Genomic DNA, 17,318 nt, shown 5'->3' on the forward strand with positions numbered 1-17,318 from the left:
ATAAAATATAACCTTTTTGATTCTCCCTAGCAATGAATTATAGTCAGTAAGCTCTAATCTGAATACTTGAGGCATAAGGATATACTTTTTCTTTTGTGGCCCTCCCCTCAGTCTTCTATTTTATTAACTTTACTTTTAGAGTGGAATATATTTGTAAAACTTACAACAATAGAAAAGGCTTTCTTGTGGAATGTTCGCTTTTGATGGGGTCCCTAAGTCTTTGAATGTGGCTTGATCAAACACTACACTGGAATACTTCATTAAGAGATTTACACTTCTGAGAAATCTCAGGGAGAAAAGTAGTATAAATATGCCTGTGGGACAGAAAATTGCTTTTCTGAACAAAAGAGGCTGAAACCTGGGTAATTCTTGTTTTGAAAAGCATTTGAAGCAATGTAAAAAATACATTTTTACTAATTTTAAAGAATCATATGAAAATAAGTCACAAAATATACTTCAACATGTTCTTGAATATTTTATGATTGAAGTGTGAGATGTTACGGAAAACTGATACAGGGCAACAGTTGATTTTTAAAGTGACATTAAGCTGATAGCTTATACATTAGTTATTTATTTAATCTTTTTATGTATTTTTTAAAATTTTTAAATTTTTGTGTTACCAAAGAAACCCCAAACAGTGCCAAGTACCTGTAAACCGAGTCTACATGGCTGGCTGAGCTAAGATCAAACCCACTTTCTAACACCAGAGAAATCTGTACAGTGACACTATTTTGGGATAGCTTTTTTCATAGAAGCAGATGGCTGATGCCTGTGTATATTTAACCCTGTGCACCTTCCTACCACAAAGGGACACTGCAAATACATTCTGACTGGGACCAAATAAGTTTTCTTACATTTGGAAAGAAAGACAGCTTCTCTTGTATTCTTCTTTCCCATTATCCTTGGGAGTGTTCAAGGCCATCTGGGACAGGGCTTTAATTAACTTTGTTTAGTGGAAGGTGTCCCTGCCCATGGCAGGGGGTTTGGAACTGTGTGATCTTTAGGGTCCCTTCCAACTGTTCTATGATTGGTACTACATAACCATACAATGTTGATCTTGCTACCTGTGCTGTATTAATTCAGGGTAAGTTAACTTGTATCTCAAAATGCACATTTATGAAATGGTTGCACACAGAGAGGTAGCAGTGGCTAACTTCAGTTAAGTCCTCAGGCAGTCAGATAAATTCCACTGAGGAAAGAGTTGAGCTGGCATAGGAGAGAAGATCAGTTAATTTCTCGCTTAGTTTTGTCAGCAGCTGCTGGAGCACAGGTTGTATCTAAGTAGGGTAAGGATTTGTAACTAGAGGGCTTTTTGTGGTGCTAAAGGTTATGAGTAACTTCAGCTAACCTTAGCGATTTGAATTAGATACCTGGGAAAAACTTAACTGTCCATTGACTCTGGAGAAGCTAAGGGGCAATTCATCCAACCTGTCTTCCTCCATTCTTTAGCAACTGTCTGAACTGAGTCTGGGATACTCATTTCTCTCCACTAATTAGAAACTTGGGAGTACTTGACGTTGGAAGGAGTTAGATGGCAATATTCCTTTATGCTTTTAGCAAGTCTTGAAAACCTGCTGCGTTTTGCAAGACTAGCCCTGATATCTTTAATTCAGAGGCCGTTTCTCATTGTCTCCTTTTTTTCAGTCACTGCACTTCAGACCCTGCCCATAATCATTTGTTTAGATGCCTAAGTTCATTCTGCAGAACAGGGACACTTGGGGTCTTTTTGGTTTTTTTCACATACTGGTAGCTCATCTGAATCTTTCTATGATAGGCACAAATAGTACCAGGGTCCATACATGGATGAAGTGATACGAACACTGTAGTGCATGTCTGCTAGTTGTAAGTGAGATACATGGGATACTGCTTTGTGTTGCATATGAATCCCAGGGAGAAGTCTGTGTGATTCAGTTTTGCCTGGAAAGATTTTTTGTGTCTTAGTTACTGGAGCCAGACATGGAGCTGTTCCCATTGTGTCTGACTGTAAGTACCTTGTCCTGGGATCTCAGACATTTGTTACTTAATTCATAGAACATATTGCCCAGATTCATTCCACCTAATTTTAGGCATGTGTCTGGTATACCTAATTTAACAGCGCAATCACTTTGGCCATGATTCATTTACCTTAACAAGGATAATAAGTGCAATTTGACATGGTCTTGGGTCCTTGAAATATCTATATGAGGCAGATGTATGTTACAGGACCTGCACAGCAGCCTCACTTAACTGGACCAGCTGGAGCACCTCAGATGCCATTGCATTCTAGTTTTAGACAGCTAAATTATGCCCCTGCTGTTCTGTGCTGAAGGGTGGGCTCTGCTCCAGACTGCAGGTGTTTAAATGAAGCTGTCTAAGCATACAAGATGTGTTTAGTGTGCCCAAATCTGGTGGACTTCAAGTCGCAAGGACAGCATTGCTATGTTTCTCCAGAGCTGAAGTTATTGGGAGTCTCAGACCCAGGAGATTTCTCCTCTCCAGTCCACTAGATGTGAGGCTGCTACAGTTTCCTATTTTCATGTCCAGCCAGTTGTTAAGATTGAGTCTTGCCAGCAGGTCTCACACTCTCATTTGTCCATGTGGAGTCACATGGACAAGTTTGCCACCTGCCTGGACCTAGGTTCCCTCCATTGTTTGGCTTCCGACACCCATGCTGTGGTAGCTGACCCCTACATCTATTGTCTGGGCAGTATCCAGGCCCCAGACCTCTGGTCCTGTTTGCTGGCTAGTCTGACTTGATGTTTATTGGCATCTCACATGCGCATGTGGACATCTGGTAGCTGGCCTAGACCCATAGTCTCTCCAGTGCCAAGCCTATAGCCCTGCAGTTGCTCAATAATGGATTCCCAGACCTCTTGTCTGTCTAATTGGCTAGCATGGTTTGGCGTTTGCTGAACTCTCTCACACATGCATGTGCGTTTGTGCACTCACACACGGCACAGACAACACCCTTTGTGCAGCAAAATAGTTGAGAGTTCAGCATGCAGTAGAGACTGATCAAGTACATGGCTGGCTCACAGCAGTGACCTGTTCACAGTCTGTTCCTGGTTATGTTGAGCAACATTTCATGTTGCATCTGGTTACAAGTCATCTCCTGGCATACCTTCATACAACCAGTATTTAGTATCCCATTATAGCCAATAGAAAGACAGGGCTAGGTTTGGTTGTCCATATACATATGGCACTGAGGCCCTTGAAATGTCCTGAGTGGATATCTAAATGGCAGAATATGCCTACCTGTGGGCAGCTGAATTGAGCTGTAGGTCTTCATTGACTGTGATCAGAGCTTAGGTGCAAAACTTAGTTGTGGACATCATAAACACTCAGAGCACATGTCTGGGAAGGTAGAAAAGTAGCGAAGAATTCCTGAAGCAATCCTATGACAGAAGCTTAATTTCTTTTTCTTCTTAGAAATGTGTTAGTGTCTTACTTTTTTTTTAATAGACATTGTTTTTATTGGTAATGAAATTGAATTAATCTCTTCAATGATACAGCTATTATTATGCAGGCAACTTGAATATGTAACCTGCTAATTTGAAAGAATTATTTTTTGAGTTTTGGAAGGAAAAATTGTAATTATTTTCCCATTCATTCCAGATATAACTTCAGGCTATAGCTTTTAAATGATTAGAATGTTGGCATATGGCTTCTATGGTTTTTCATGCGTCATACAGCAGTATGTATTCATTACTTTGTCTGTTCCATTTCAAATTGCTGTTTACATATAACAAAATTCAGTATGCACTTTATATTAATGCTGTCATATTGCTGAAGAGTTATCCGCATATAAGAAAGTAAGTGGTGCAAGATAACTTATATTTTCAGCATGTGAATGGACTTGGAGTAGCATTAACTACTTGCCACTTCTTTTAAAGCCACTTGAAAGCCATGTAAAGATTTGTGTCAGAAATCTAAGTAAGCTGTTAGGGCCAGGGGCTGTTGTTTGTTGTATCCTTCAGGAGTGACTCATAAAATGCAATTCCAGTTTCACTGGTCTCAAGTAGGATTGAGTATTAAGTCTTAAGAATTTGCATCTGACTGGTAGCATATCTTTTTTTTTTGTTGTTGTTTTTTCCCCCAGTTTTAGAGTTATTTGGCACTTCATGTGTTTGTGATTTTTAGCTTTAGGCAATGTTTTCTTCATAACACCTCTTAAGTATGTTATGGGTGCAGGGAATGGTTTTGTGGGCTGTAGGATGTGATAGGAGTTTAGTTGTCTGTTGTGTTGTTGCCTGCAAAAACAGAGGACTGGGCTCAGCATCCTAACAGCTTAAGGTCCTTTCTTCCTAGAGGTGCATGTCCCTCAAGTAGATCTGTGAAACACTAGAAAAACCTCTGTGTTCTTTGTTCTTCCTTCCCAATCCTGAGGAAGGTTAGGGAAGGGAGCAATTTACAGGCCAGCATGGAATATGGTGGAATGGAGGTATGGAGTCATCGCTTCAGCCTATTGCTCCATGGTGTCACCAGTTTTCTTTTTTTGTCATTTCTGCTTCACGTGTTGCAGTTATGTAGCTGACATTAAGAGTGCCTCAGGGTTGTTTATTAAATGTCTTTTGAAACACTGTGAAATACTTCACTGTAATCACAAATGAGTCTTTATTTCTAAATAAAAAAGATTCAGTCTGTAAGTAGGCACATATGTTCCCACTGTATTGGACTTGGTCCAAAAGAGGTTTTATTTTTGGCCCGTGTGGGTGCTGTTAAATCTGAGGTAATTTTACTTGGAAGAAACAAAATAGTGTTTTATGGAGAAGCTTGAAGAAACCTCTCGAGCTTTGTTGTCCAAGCCCACTTCTGCTTATTGTGGACGTGACAGGTTCTGGTGGTGGAAACTCTTTAAAGATACTGTAGAGTTCTTTTTATCTTGAAAGTAAGACGTGGGCAGAAGGATGTGGCAGCAGCGTTATAATTGTATTGATTGTCATTCTGCAAGTTGTATGCTTTGACTTGTCTCTTGTGCCATTCTTGTGCTTTCCCTGTTGTCCCTCTTGATTGGTAATGTTATATTCCTCTCTCCTTTTCTGTTTGCTTACACTTATGTTACTTGTTTGCAAGGAAAAAGGATTGCCACTTTATTAAATGCTTGCACAGTTCTTGCTAGAGTGTATGTACCTCTGGGAGGTACTCAGGGAGTCTCTTGTGATGTCTAAAGTCACCCCAAGGGAATTTAAGTTTAGGAATGTTCTCTGAGTTAGTGCCAGGAGAAACCTGTCTTTCTCTAGAGAGTTGGAAGAGACTTGTCTTTTTAAGCTAAAAACTGTCATTGCAGAAGCCCTGACCCCCATGACAGTAATAATAATGGTGTCTATATCAAACATATGTATGTTCAGCCTGGGGAAGAGAAGATTCCAGGGAACCTTATTGTAGCTTTTCAGTTCTTAAAAGGGGCCTATATGAAAGACTGGGAGAGACATTTTATCAGGGCCTGTTGTGACAGGACAAGGGATGATGGTTTTAAAAGAGGGGATTTCAGGCTGGATGTGAGGAAGAAATTTTTTACAGTGGGGGTGGTAAAATCCTGGCACACGTTGCCCAGAGATGTGGTGGATGCACCATCCTTGGAGACAGGACTGGACTGTATATGGTCTGGGCAATCTGATTTAGATTAAGATGTCCCTGCTCATTGGGGTTGAACTAGATGATCTTTGGGGGTCCCTTCCAATCCAAACTATTCTATGATTCATTGATTCTATGTCGTTTCATCCATTCTCCTAGAAGTAACTGTTTGGTTAGTATTTCTTCATTTTACCCTAGCTTGGTGTTGAACCTTAGTTCTACACAACGTTATGTTTTCTGAATACTTTATTATAGTTGATAGTCACTTAAACTTCTATCAGTACTTTTCTTAATCCTAACTCTTGTGTTGTTTTTTTTTTTCCTTATTTGGTGCTTCAGAAGTATGAGAACCTATTTCATAGTATCTTTTTTTGTTTGGTTTTTTTTTTAAGGGTTTTGTATTATTTCTCTGCTTTGGGTGATAGTGTTAACACATTCTCATAATCAGCACATAACTGTGACACCTTCTGTATTTATCCAAATTCCACAGGGGTCCTTGAGGGTAAGTGCTACTTTTGACCCCGATTTAAGCCTAACTTATAGTTTTTCCAGTCAGATTCAGTATAGGGAGCAGGTATACTTGTGCCAAAAAAAGGGAGTGCGGCATCTTGGAACAGGGTGTCAGAATAAGAAGGTGTAGACAGAAAAGCCTTCTTCAAAACCCTTCTTTCAGAGGTTTAACCTGTGAATAACTGTGAAACGTGTTTATAGGTGTTTCTTGGATGCAGGGAAAATTCAGAACTCACCAGTAAGGTTAGAAAAAAAATGCAGTTTAGGGTTAATATCTGAATTATTTTACTGTTTTTATGTTACGATAAATGTTCAAGAGATTTATATCCCAACAGAGACACATATTTGAATTACACCTGGTAGGTAATTATGATCCTATACTGTTCAGAGAAGGGTGGGAAATTGTCCTTCTATGAGTCTGTTATTTACAGAATGGATCCCTTATCTCGCTTAGCAGATGGTAATTTAAAAATGAAAAAAAGAATTACATATACTACCAAAAATTTTAAATTTAAGGAATGTAATTAGCTCTGGTTTTCTTCAGCCAACTGTTCCTCTAAACAAAAATATACATCTTTGATTCAAATTGTTGCTAGCATTATCTGGTTAGCAGTATAGTACATGTCCACTTAGGAGAACTGCTGTACATCCTTTGTGGCATGTGGAAATGAAGTTCTCTCTTATTAATCTACCTTCTCTGAAGGAGTGCACTAGCCACTTTGTGACAGTCTTTTTTGGTTTGTTTCACCTCTAGTTCAGTGGATAGTCTAAAGGAACAGGCTGTCTTCAGCAGAAGAGCATAAGGGCACATGGTGTAGTAGCTGATCTCCGATCTGCAAGGGAAGTTGAACTGATACCTGTTCTGTAAATCAAGCAGAGAAGGGATAAGTAGCCTTGTTCCTTATCCTGGAGAAGTCCCCTAAGCATGGACTCACAGGGTGAAAGGGCAAAGGCACCCTTTCTCTTACTCCATGTTGTGAATGGCAGCTAAGCCTGTCTTGAAATCTATTTAAAAAAAAATAAAATCTGTTTTATTCTCAAAAATAATCCTTTCAATGTGTGTTTTGGTTTTGGTTTTGAATTAATTTGCTTACACTACAGTTCCGTGTTTGCCCTAACTATTACATATTTGTCGAGTTTTAGTTGATACAATTTTATTTTATTGTGGTGGTGTTTTTTCTTTCTTAAATGGCGCTTTTACTACTGACTTCTCCTATCTTTTATTCAACTCCTGAGACCAAAGCTGCAAAAAAGGAGCCTGTCCAGCAGAGTTCTTTGTGGCTGCTGTGATTGTGATGACTCAGCTCCTGTACTGAATGCACAGGAAGATAAATATGATGGCACTGACGATCTTAGATGTAGCAGTACAAAGACACAAAGACTCAAGAGATCACAAAGTAGCTGTTGTTCTCTAAGGGATGAAAACAGTATTTCCAAAAGAGTGGGTGCACTATTATCATTGGGGTTTTAGAATTGCTTTTGGCTGATTGAACTGGAGACATCTAATGTACAGTTGCAAGAGATTAGGGAGATTTAGTTCTGCACAAAAAAGCTCTATTAGCTTAACTGGTTTTAAAACCAGGCTTCCTTCTCAGACTGAAGTTAAAAAATACACAAAACCTGTAGGTTTTTTTGCTATGTAGATGGCAGCTTGCTGATAAGGTACAAGGTTTTTGTGTTCTTAGTAGCCTTGAAGGGTATGCTTGTATACAGAGCATATACAGGCACACAGATTACCTCAGCCCTCCTTGTTGTGTTATCAGAACATAAGTAGACACTAAGAGTTAATCTTCTCAGTGCTTACAACCTGTCTACACCACGCACAGGCATGCCAAACAGCCTAGCTCTAGTGCTTCCATCCACACACTGCAATGCAGTGCTGCATGGATAATATAACAATAATATATATCAGTATAGCTGTCACTTGGATCCAGCTTGAATGAATAAACTGATACTCCTCTATTTCAACTTTCAGGTTATATCTTCTCTAGCTACCATATGTGTCTGTTTCTCTGTGTTAAATTTGCTAGAAATACATTCAAATAAGATTTGTACTAGCTTTTTTTAAGCAGTCTTACACTTCAGGGTTGACACTGGGGACTAATTGAAAAATAGAGACATCTGTGGAGCATGAGATCTTTCTTCCTCCAGTGACAGGGAAGGACATAGAGGAGCATAGCTGGTGAGGTAGGACTGGAGGTCAAATCTAAACACTGGAAAGTAGTTGATGTGAACACAGACCACAGAGTTTAGTAAAGACAGAGGACATGCTGCATGTTTCAAAATGTTTCCTCGGTCTCTCCCCTTCTGTGCTGTTGGAATTCAGATTGGCTTCCATACAATAGCTTCTGTAATAATTTTTAGTCATCAAGCAAAATTAATTTCCAGCCTTCACTTAATAGTGAAGTGTATGGTAAACTGAAATTCTGCTGAAAGCAGAGCTTCCACCACTGTAAAATTAATCTAAGACAAGAATCAAGTGAAATGTCTCTAATCTTACAGTAGGAGGGAAGGTAACTAAATAAATAGTATGTAAAAAAAAATGATCTTTTGTAATTACATCTCATGTACAAGATAGAAACAATGGAAAAATGTAGTAGTAGAAACACAGTAAGAAAAAGACCATGGTGATCCAAAACCTACTGAAATCTCTAGAAGTCCTTCTTGTTTGTGCATTTGACCTTATGTTAGTTCCTGAAGGTATTTCGCCTACTAATTGTAAACTTTTTGGAGTGAATGTTGGATAACTTTGAGAGGAGTTTTCTGCTTTATATTTGAGGTTAGAAATATGGCAAGATGAGTTTCAGTATTTATTGGTTCCCGCATGACTGAAAATAGGATGAGTTCATGCTCTTGATTAGGCTGACAGCAATCAATACAAACTATTTAAAACTCTGAAGCTCAATTCCCCATAGTTAGAGATTTTGCTTGAGGAGGACTTTGCAAAGCCTGCCTAGATGCCATGCAGTGGTTCTGACACACAATAGAGCTATATATGGTATTCTTGCTGTTGTTCAAATTTTGGAAGAATCAGGTCTGTTCTGGAAACCTGAATGTAGCATAGTTTTGTTCATCAAGAGTGTGAAAATATATGAATCCATTACCTGCTTTGGGAATGGTTGCGGGATGTTGACATAAAGATCAACTTTGTGTAGTGGTATTAAGAGTCATTTACACATCCTGCTATATTGTATTGGCAAAATACCCCTGCACTAACAGGCTATTTGATCTTTAAGTAGTTTGAAGAATTGGGTGGATGTGGCAAGTGGACTGCTGTGGGGAAACAAGTATCATTATGCTGGAAAACAGATGCCCAGGAAAATTATCATAGAATCATAGAATAGTTAGGGTTGGAAAGGACCTTAAGATTATCTAGTTCCAACCCCCCGACCATGGGCAGGGACACCTCACACTAGACCATGTCACCCAAGGCTCTGTCCACCCAGGCCTTGAACGCTGCCAGGAATGGAGCATTCACAACTTCCTTGTCCAATCCATTCCAGTGCCTCACCACCTCACAGTGAAGAACTTCTTCCTTATATCTAACCCAGACTTCCACTGTTTAGGTTTGAACAGGTAATTATCATAATTGTTAGTTCAGGAGTAATCTGACAGAGAAATGTCCAAAAATGAGATTACTAGCTTTTACTGCATCTCAAAAATGTCACTGCACCTACATGTCTTGTACAAAAGTAAAGAAAGCCCCTCTAGGAATAGGGGACATGAAACTGCTTCTCCTTCCTCTTGGATGCTAAGGCAAATTCCACATCTAAGGGAAGCCCCAAGGGACAGAGCTCTGTGTCTGGGGAAGAGGAGGACCTGTAACAAGAGTCCCATACCCAGTACGTGCACCAGATGGATTAGTAGTTTGAAAGGCTGCTCCTGAATAATAGATAACTATGTCTGAAGAAGTGGCAGGCCAGATTTCTCTAAGTCAGTTTTACCACTGGATGTTTTTTAGGATTAAGTGCTCACTGAAGTGCACAGATCATGATCATGGGCCCATATTAGAAGCAACCTCCCACCTACATTATTAACCTTATGTATGAAACTAGGTTTCTCTCTCTATTGATCCCAAATCTCTGCTAATGAGAGTGGTGAATTAGAAGGCTCAAACACCCCAGGGGACATGCCTGAGAAGGGTTGTAGAGATACAGCTCCCCAGATCCTTCCTGTAAAGTGGTTTGCAGAGTCTTTCAAAATAGCAACTCTGGTAACTGTGTCAAAGTGGAAGAAATTTCTGCCTCCTCCCCTGGTTAAGGAACTTTAATTAACATTTTTGTTGAAAATCTTGATTAGATTATGGGCCTGGATTTAGACTTTAAACTTTGTTTCTTTATAGCAGACCCTAAAATTAGTAGTGTAACAGCACATTTTGTACAGAAATAGAAATACTAACTATGTATATTCTGGTCAGCACTCTACAGCTGTATATAACCTTTGTGCAGGGTCAACAGTAAAACACAAACCATACAAACAACCCTACACATCCCATTGCAGTTAAAGGCACGTCGCTGAGAGGTGATGACAATATGTTAATTCAGACACCACAGATTTAGGTCTTCCTAGTTGATAATACCACAGAACTGTGGTGTTAGTAATCCAGCACAGTAGCTGTCAAGCTGCAGGTCAGCAATACTTTACTGTGCGAGAGCCACATCCTAGGTAAGCGTCTCTGATGAGTATTCTGCAAGTGTTGAATTATGGAGGCTATGGAGATGAGTCCTCCAGCTTCATACTCCTTGCTACTGCTTGTTGGTGGACATTCCCTTAACTGCTTCAGAACCAGAGAGAATATCACACTGTCTGTAGAGCCAATGTCCACTGGTTTGAAAGGGTGTCAGTTATATAGCAGGCGAAGTTTGCCATTAAGCAGTGATGTGCTGAGACCCAGGCACACCATTTCTCAGACCTGTGAGATGTTTCAAAGAACCAGCATTTAAAGAAAAGGACAAAAGGATGTTTTCCTGTACAAAATTTAGTTGGTTTTACTATTTGTGGAGTGTTGTGACAAACAGCATTTAAACCAGTGCTGAGTGATTGCAAAATGTACTTTCTACAGTACTCTGTGGGATTTTGCTCTATCACAGTCAGTGAAATACAGACGAAGCAGTTACCAAAGGTAATGAATTCATGAAGGAAAATAAGGTTGGGATGAGTTTCACAGTGCTTAATGCAATGGGCATGAGTGTTCAGATTTTGCTTATGATGACGTCAGAGAGTATGAGTGTCTCTCACAGTGTTACAGTATGTGTAAGCAATGATAGAACTGTTTTATAAAGGAAAATGTAAAGTATTTCACAAATTATGCCAAGCCAAATGTTTTCCCTTTGGATTACAGGCAGTTAGTCTTCTGCAGGGCTCTTGGACACTCTGCTATATGTTATAAACCAACCCCAGTCTCTTGTGGATCTGCTACATTTGGAATAAGATGATAGATGGTTTGGGTTTGGAGGGACCTTAAAGATCATTTCCTTCCAAACCCATTGGGAGGGCACCTTCCACTAGACCAGGTTGCTCAAAGCCCCATCCAGCCTGGCCTGGAACACTGCCAGGGATGGAGCATCCACAACTTCTCTGAACAACCTGTTCCAGTGCCTCATCACTGTGGTTGAGTCTTCATTTCATCCCTTTACACAGGAATGTAACTTGCTTTCTCTTTGGCAGGGACATATGTCCTGTTCTAACTTCATTTGTGCTTCTAGGAACTGCTGCCCATTCTGATCTACTTGTGTGATTAGATAATGGCTTCTTAGCTTATTTCAGTCACTACATGCTGTGTGAGCCTAACTAGAGATTTGATAACTTACAGCCAGAGTCAGCAGAGACAGGAGTCTATCCAGTTGGCACAACAAGGGTTGGAGGAAGATTTTTCTTTTGCCTGATGTGCACTGTCTGCACATTGTAGTGACAGACCTTTACCCTTTGAGTGATATTGTAAGGTCATTATCATTTTGTTCCTTTTTTATTGATAATTGTTAAAATGCAATGAAAGTGGTGGTGTTTTGCTCTGCATTGTATGTGTACACAAGCAATTGGTGTCAAACATTGAGTTAATCTCATCTGCGCTTACACACATTGTGGAGGCTGCGCTTATTTCTTTTGGAGGCAAAGTGGGCTTCAGCAGCCTCACCTTCCTGCTTCTGTTTTCTGCTTCTCCATCTCTCCTTAAATGCTCTAGTACAACTTGACTCCATCTTGCTGGCAAAGGCCATTGAGGAGGTCCTCATTGTTTGTTTTTTGTTTTTTTTTTTTTTTTTAATAAATTAACAAAAACGTCTTTTTAATACAGATTGAAAAATTGATCTAATTGAGCATGAAGTCTGTCAAGGACAGCTGTACTTGGGACATTGTACCAGTGCTGCCAAGAAGATGGCATGGGGAGGACTGGGGTAAAGCATTAGCCTGTAGGGAGGTAGCAAGGTTCCCCTTCCAACTGGAGCTGCTGCCAAAAAAGATTTTCAGCCACTTTAATTGGGTATCTACAGCTATTTCAACAGGATGCATGCAAGCATTGCAGTGCTCTAGTGCTGCAAAAGAGTTGCCTTTTTCAATTGTTTAGAAAAAGGGAAAACTGAATGCAGTCTCTGAGATGTGTTTTTAAGCTCTGTTTATTGTTCTCTGTAATGAATACTGTCAGAGTGAGTTTCATTTGAATATATGCAGGGATCTGTATCAGAGCCAGTCACACTGTGCTGCCTTTGTAGGCAGTGCAGACAAACAGGCACGGCTCATGACCTTTTCAAGTAGAGGTGAGATTAATTCTTCCCCATCCTTTTTCTCAGAGTATATTGTGTCTTGTTGTGACTAGGTCAACTATCAACGTCTGTACATTAAAGCATCTTCATTGTGTCTGTGACGCAGGTTCCAGCATTCAAAATTGCAATAAATAGGTATTGGAAGGGAGTGAGAATATGGGGGAAGAGCATACATGCCTGCCCTAACACCCTGCTCGTTGTATTTCCAGTTCAGAGACTGGCTGAACCAGATGTTAACTCTGGTTTAGATGTGATTTATTAACCTTTGGTGGATTCCTCTTCTGTGAATTTGTGCAGTCTTCCTATGTAAATTTCTGCATTCACAGTGCCCTTTGGTAAGCATTCCTTGTTTTGGAAAGCTCCTAATTTCTTATTTGAAGGCTCCGAAAATTAAATGGTGTAAACATTCTCCTTAATAAATGGTAATAGTTTGGCCGAAGAATCTGGGGCCATGTATTTTGTTCCAGGTTTCCTTATATAGTAATACATGATAATGAGTCTTCTGCTCAGGAAAGTGTGTTTTCAAGCTAGCTGAAATGTGAGAGCTTGTATGCTCATGGATTCTGCTTAGGAATCCATCAAATGGAATAAAAATGCATCAAAGTGGCAGTTTATATAAAATAGCACTTGCTGAGTGTCGTGGTTTAAAGCCAGCCACACAGCCCGTGCACTCACTTCACCCCTTGCTCCCCCAACTCCCGGAGAGTTGTAGAGGAGAATCCAAAGAATGTAGCTCCCATGGGTTGAGATAAGAACAGCTTAATAACTAAGGTATAACACAAATCACTACTGCTGCTACTACTACTACTACTACTACTACTACTACTACTACTAATGATAAAGGAAATAACAAGTGAAGAGAATATGAGACCTCACTACCCGCTGATCGATAACTCACCCCACCCTGCCCAACCAAACACCGACCGATACCTCCTCCAACCCCCCAGAGCCCCAGCCCTTCCGGGTAACTCTTGGTTACCTCCTGGGTATGACGTGCTATGGTATGGAATACCTCTTTGGCTAGCCTGGGTCAGGTGTCCTGTCTCTCCTTCCTCCTGGCCTCCCCTCCTCCCTGGCAGAGCATGAGGCTCAGAAAGTCCTTGGGCAGAGTAGACATTTGAGCAGTAACTAAAAACATAGGTGCTATCAGCACCGTTCCCAGCCCGAAAGTCAAAACGCAGTGCTGCACCAGCTACCAAGAAGGAGAAAAATGACTGCTACGGCTCAACCCAGGACACTGAGTATGGGAGCTGGGGAGGGAGCAGACATTTGGGTCCTAGGTCATGCCTGGAGCTTAATAATTCAACATAACATTTGGCCAGTTTCTCAGAAAAGGGAAGCTGGAAAGCCAAGTTTGGCTACTATGTCTGCTTAGAAAATTTGCTTTTGGACCTGTGCATGTGGGGAGAGTTGTGCATGCAGAAGGAAAATGAATGCTGAGACAGTTACATTTTTCACAAAACCTCTGTGCTTGTCCATCTGTTTATGCGAGGATGTACACTAAATTGTATTTTGGAGACCCCTACTTCCTAACTCTTGAAAGAAGTCCCCTTGCACAGTCTACACTAATATTGTTAAGTAATAGAATTACAGAGTCACAGAATGATTTAGGTTGGAAAGGACCTGAAATATCATCTAGTTCCAACCCATCCACCATCGGCTGGGACACTTTCTACTAGACCAGGTTGCTCAAAGCTCTATCCAGCCTGGCCTTGAACACTTACAGGGATGGGGCGTATGTGATTCATCAAGTAGAGGACTTGTACTTGTAAAATTAAAAACAACAAATTAAAATTAAAACAACATAATGAGAATCTGTGCTGATTTTTACCTCATGTCCCAGATTGTTAATATTGCCATTAACTTGAATAGCAATTTTTTTCTTCACTTTCAAAAAATTCTTCTATATATGTTTAGAAATCCTGTACTTTATATAATTTAAATGAGAAAATGCTTTTAGTAAAGGAATTGCTTTAGGTATGGTACAGCATCCTGTGGTTTTGCAGGGTGCTTCATTCCTTTTGAGCCATGCAATTCTGTAGATGTTTACTTATTCAGGCTTTCATGTGAGATTTTCCATCAGTTCTTACCAAATGCTGATTATTCACGGGAGTCAGTATGGTGATGTTTATGTAGTTGCTGATATTTTTCTATGGGAGCTATTATTTTTATCTATTTTAGCATTTTTGATATCTCCAGGAAAATTATAAAAATAAGGTCTTAATTGTACTTTGATATTTTCATTGGAAAACTAGTGAAAACTCCTTTCTATATTTGATCCTGAACAATGGAACTAATTGTATGCCAGAAAAGTGTCATTACTGTGCTGATGCTTGAACACTATGAAGTTTCATTTTAGGCACGGTGGTGAAAGTTCCAGAATTGGGGATATTTTACATTGGTTCATTATATAGAGAGATTGGTCTAGAGTTTCTTGGCTTCTTTGTCCGTCTTTACTTGAAAACACTATTTGAAAGAGGAGTTTGAAATCTGCTTTGCCATAAATACTAATTATATTCTTCACGTGGGCTCTTGCTTTCATAGTCGCGGTAGCTGTTGCTTTGTGCTTAGTGGGCCAGTGCACAGTGGTTATTGTAGAGGGTAATGAATGATGTTTATTTGTGCTGTGCGGTTGACCACATCTGGGGTGAGAACATGCTGGCAGCTAATTGGCCTGGCAGATGATCAGGCTGCTACAAAGCAGGATCTTACGTTAGGCACAAAAATAAAATCACAAGGAACTGCCAGCGCTTGCTCCTTACTGATGGTTTCTAGTGGAAATGACAAACATTAGCTGCAAATATGAAATTGAGAACTACTCTATTGCACAGATTTCTTTCAGGGAATGCCTCAAATCAATTTGCAGGTTTTCACTACTTGTAAACTGATCTCATTCCCAGCAATTTGTGTTAGTTACTAGTTTATAGAGTGGTGTCCATCTGCATGTGCTCTCCTTTCTGTCCTGGAACACCTGTGTGCCTGACTTCTGACCCGATCATGCTAGTGGATGTAAAGGACAAATAGCACTGCCAGGAAGTCTGTGTTGTGCTGCTTGGCATCAAGCAGTTTCCTAGAAGTGGTGCTGATGCTGCTCCTAGTTAAGGTCTCAGACCTTGAGGTTTCTTTAAGCTTCTTAAGGATCAAGAATCATCAAAAATGAGAAGTTACAATTATTCTCTGATGAGAGGACAGCAAAGATCACAATTTTAATTTTTATATCTTACTAATGTGTAGTTTAGCTGCTTCCCACAGAGACTGACCCTTGCAGGTACTTCTCTTCCCTGGCAAACTGCTTTGTGCCAGTGCTGGAATCAGGTAGCTGCCTTCATTCTGAGCTTAGTAGCGCTAGTGGGAAGAATAAGAAAAGCTGCTTCTTCCTTAAAACTCCAGGAGTAGCTTTGAGTGGGTCAAAACCAAAGGGAAAGGTGGAAGTAGCATATTTTGAACTGATTACTCCAAAATGTTGCAAGGATATGATTGACAGACTGCCAATGAGATTCACTTCCCTGATTTTTCCATGGCCACTTGGTGCTGATGTTAGCAAGAAGGAATAGTTCATATGTCCTGTTAAATCATTTTGGTGACAGGTTTTAAAATAGAGAGGGCCTGAATGCTATTTGGGTATCCGTGTTTAAAGTGACTGAATCAACAGGTCCAAATAAGATGGCAGATTTGTGGTATTAACTAACCATGTGATGGAGAATAGCTTCTGGGGGCTTTGAGGCCCTTCTAGATTTGAAAACCAGTTAGTAGCATCTGACACCACAAAAACCTGGTAAGGATTGAGGTTATGCCATTGATTTCTAAGTTAGGTAGAGCTATGTTCCTAGCTTGCTCCCTGTGTCACTGTATGTAACATCTATCAGGACAAAATAAATTCTGTCACAAATTACTATGTGATATTATACTTTGTTTCTCATCTGTACAAGCTTTGCTTGTACCTGTTTGGGTTCTCTGAAAATTCACATTTTTTAAATTTTGCCTTTTCCTTCTAATTAAACCCACTTCATTTAATTTCTGAAGAGCATGTGGATATTGTTTATTTTGCCTTTTGAATGCATGTTACAAAATAAACAAACCAAAGGGCAGTTGTATTCATATTTTACTGGATGAGCTAAGAAAATGTAATTTAAATAAGCCTTTAGCTTTTTTTGTCTGCTCTGAGCAATTTGTGATGTTACTGAGCAGACCAGATTTCTTCCAAGTTTACTGTAAACAGTATGTAGGAAAAGAGATGCCCTGTTTTATTATTTGGTTAATCCTCAAATAAGAAACCAAAACCCAAAACCCAATGAGTGGAGAGTAAAAAGAAACAGCAGACTTCATACTTAATGTAATCAGGAATTGATGCTGTGAAGAGAGAAAATACGGTAACTTAAACCTCGCTGTGGAATTACAGTTGGTTTCAGCACTTGATGGTTAAGTGTCTTTTACTGCTGTGTCTCTGAACTCCCATAACCAATAATTTAACTGCTAATTCAATTGTGTGATGATTGA

At 39.8% G+C, this 17,318-nt stretch overlaps 1 protein-coding gene across 4 annotated transcripts in view; it reads left to right on the forward strand.

Annotated features, from left to right (window-relative positions):
- Positions 1-17,318, forward strand: part of SLAIN1 (SLAIN motif family member 1) — a 49,373-nt gene that overhangs the window by 10,521 nt on the left and 21,534 nt on the right. The window lies entirely within an intron of this gene.

Source organism: Melopsittacus undulatus, chromosome 2 (assembly GCF_012275295.1).
Source record: "Melopsittacus undulatus isolate bMelUnd1 chromosome 2, bMelUnd1.mat.Z, whole genome shotgun sequence".
NCBI lineage: Eukaryota > Metazoa > Chordata > Aves > Psittaciformes > Psittaculidae > Melopsittacus > Melopsittacus undulatus.